Genomic DNA, 2905 nt, shown 5'->3' on the forward strand with positions numbered 1-2905 from the left:
AGCGACCATTTTATTTTTAAAATTTTAATTTAATTTTTAATTAAATTTTATTTTATTTAAAATTTTAAATTAAGTAATTTCAATTCGGTATATAAAACGACGTCGTTTTGACAATTTAAGGGATCCTCTAATCTAGGGATGTAAACGGGTAGGGTACCCGTGAAAATTAAACTACCCGAACCCGAACCCGATTAAAAATTAATTTAAACTATCCGAATCCGTCCCAAACCCGATTATTATTATCCGAATAAAACCCGAACCCGTTTAATCTTATATATTTTAATTAATAATTTATATAAAAAATATTTTTCATTAATAATTTTCATTTAAAAAATATAATATTTCTAAAGAATATTTAAATTTAAATTTTTAAATAAAAATATATAAAAAAAATTTATAAATATTATTATAAAATATATTTTTTTATATTAGATTAATTATTTATATAAATGGATTCGGGTAGTGGGTACCCTGTACATAAAACCCGAATCCAATCCGAACCCGCAACGGGTATTATTTTTAAAACTCAAACCCAATTATAACTATCCAAATCCATCCTATTAGAGTTCGGTCGGATCGGATACCCAAAAATACCCGATCCGTTTACATAGCTACTCTAATCTAATTTCTAATCCTAATCTCTAATTCCTAATATCTAATTAATCCCTAATTTTAATTGTACTGTTAAAGGCAAAATTAATAAAAATATAATATAAAACATTTTAAATAATATAAACTATAAAAATAAAATCTTAATTGAAAGATAAAAAATAAACATAAATAAACAAACCTTCAATCAAAATAACCCATAAAACCCAACCCTAAATCTCTCTCAACTCTCAAAGTCTACTGCCGCCCTCCCCTCCCCCATTCGGCCTCTACGTCACTCGTCTGGTGCGCCTCCCGCCGATCGTGCTCCACGCTGTCAACGTCGCGTTCGGTTCCTGCTCTTCTCCGCCGCTTCCTCTGCTCCAGTCTTGCTGTCCGGTGCTGCTCCTCGCCGCGTCCTCGGTCACTGCAGGTTTGTGAGATCTATTTATTTCTCTCTGATTTCTTCTCTCTTTCATTGTCTCAGTCTCTCTCTCCAGAATTTGCATTCCTTCTCTGGGCTTGCTTCACCTTGACCTGAATTGGATTTGTGAGTCAATTCTTCTTTCTCTTTGTCGTGATCTGCTGCAGTTTTAATTTTTTGTTGTTAGTCTATGATCCAACTCATTATTTGTTGTTTCTGTTTAGATCTGTTGCTTAATGTGAAGTATTTTTTGTTGTGTTCAGCTATTTAGCTTTGATTAATTCACATTTCTTGCTTAATTTTACTTATATCTATTTTTTTTTTAAGAAGCTAGAACTGGGAATGTTATTGCGAATCACATTCGTGATACTTTCCTTCTAATGGATTTTGATAATTCTTTTCACTCTTTTTGTTGGATCTGTGATGTGTATTGTATTGGATCTAATCATTTGGGATGGGATCTTGATGTATTGTGCTTCACTGGGAATGTACATCTGTGCTGATCATTGTTCTTCTGCAATTTATTTAGATTTTGAGTAGCCTGCAAATGAGGAGTCAATGTTGAAATTTTAACTTTTTAAATTTCTTCATGCGTTTTCTTTTCCCTTTTTCCCAAGGAATGATAAGCTCTGTACATTACATTAAATGTTTGATTCCTGGGAGATTGTTCTTAAATGGGTCCAGCAATATTGCTTCACTGTTTACACAACAAGGCAAGAAAGGGACCAATCAGGATGCCATGATTGTTTGGGAGGTTAGCTTTTTCTTTACCTACTTTGCTTCATTTTTTCTTTATTATATTATCATTGGGATGGCCTGATCGGAAATCAAATAGATTTATCTATCATTTATTTATTTCCTGTGTTTCATGGTTAGATTGCATACGAGCAGTTATAAAAATATCATGTTTCTTGAATTTTAGTCAATCTAATAGTAGTTTGAATTTTAGTCAAACTTGCTAAGGAAGGAATTGGTTCAAAACCTATTATCATAAAATCAAAAGATTAGTTTACCTCTATGTATGAAGTTCCTGCAATGTGCATTAAAACCCAAATGACTTGTAATTTATTTATTACATGAGATCAATCTTTTATTTATTGATCACTCTTTTATTTATTCGTTTATCCTATTACATCTTTATGGTTTCTTCCTGCAAAATAGTCAATGACGATGCAATTGCTTTATTTGTTTCCTATCATGTGGGGCATAGAAGTCTACTGCCAGTTGGTCAGCATTTAGTGTGTTGAAGACACTGAGTTGCTGAGATTAATTTTGAAATTTAGCAGCCTGTCTTATTTTTAACTTTTATTTATTTATTATTTTTATTTCCTAATTTTAATTTATTTAATATTTATAATTAGATGTAATTCTATTCCTAATTTGATTAGGTCCTTAAGCTCTATAAATAGGGCAAATTTTCTGCTATTTAGCAGTTTTAGATTATGACAATTAAAGAAAATAATGCAATTTCCTTAATTTGCCTTTGTTCTTTGTTTGACTCGCTCTCTCTTGGTGATTTTCTTCACAAGTTAGGTTTGTTCTTTTAGTTTCCCTTTTCTTTTCTTCCAAAGTTATTATGTGTGATTTATAGCCTTGCTTTCGTCTTTTGAAATTCTAAAATGGAGTTTACAAAACTTCTGCAGGTACTAAACCTGGAGAATATGGACAAAACCAGGCATTGGAAAATCGTGGGCTGTAGCGCATACACAGGGGAGGGGCTGCTTGAGGGATTTGATTGGTTGGTTCAGGACATGATGATACCTTAGGATCTAGTCAACATTAAGCAATAGAGTTAGGATTTTTTTTATTGGCCCTCTCAAAGAACTGATTAAGGTCCATTTGTACTGTTTTATTAACTATCTTATTGTTGTGGAATTTAGTCAAGCTGTGAAT

General features: G+C 31.9%; 1 long non-coding RNA gene across 1 annotated transcript; it reads left to right on the forward strand.

Moving 5' to 3' along the window:
• The first annotated feature begins 799 nt into the window (after window positions 1-799).
• Window positions 800-2693, forward strand: LOC122723792. The gene is made up of 3 exons (XR_006350959.1): window positions 800-1138; window positions 1630-1766; window positions 2656-2693. It is a non-coding gene; the product is annotated as an uncharacterized LOC122723792 (long non-coding RNA).
• Window positions 2694-2905: the final 212 nt, after the last annotated feature.

The sequence above is a fragment of the Manihot esculenta genome, chromosome 1 (genome assembly GCF_001659605.2).
Source record: "Manihot esculenta cultivar AM560-2 chromosome 1, M.esculenta_v8, whole genome shotgun sequence".
NCBI classification, from domain to species: Eukaryota; Viridiplantae; Streptophyta; class Magnoliopsida; order Malpighiales; family Euphorbiaceae; genus Manihot; species Manihot esculenta.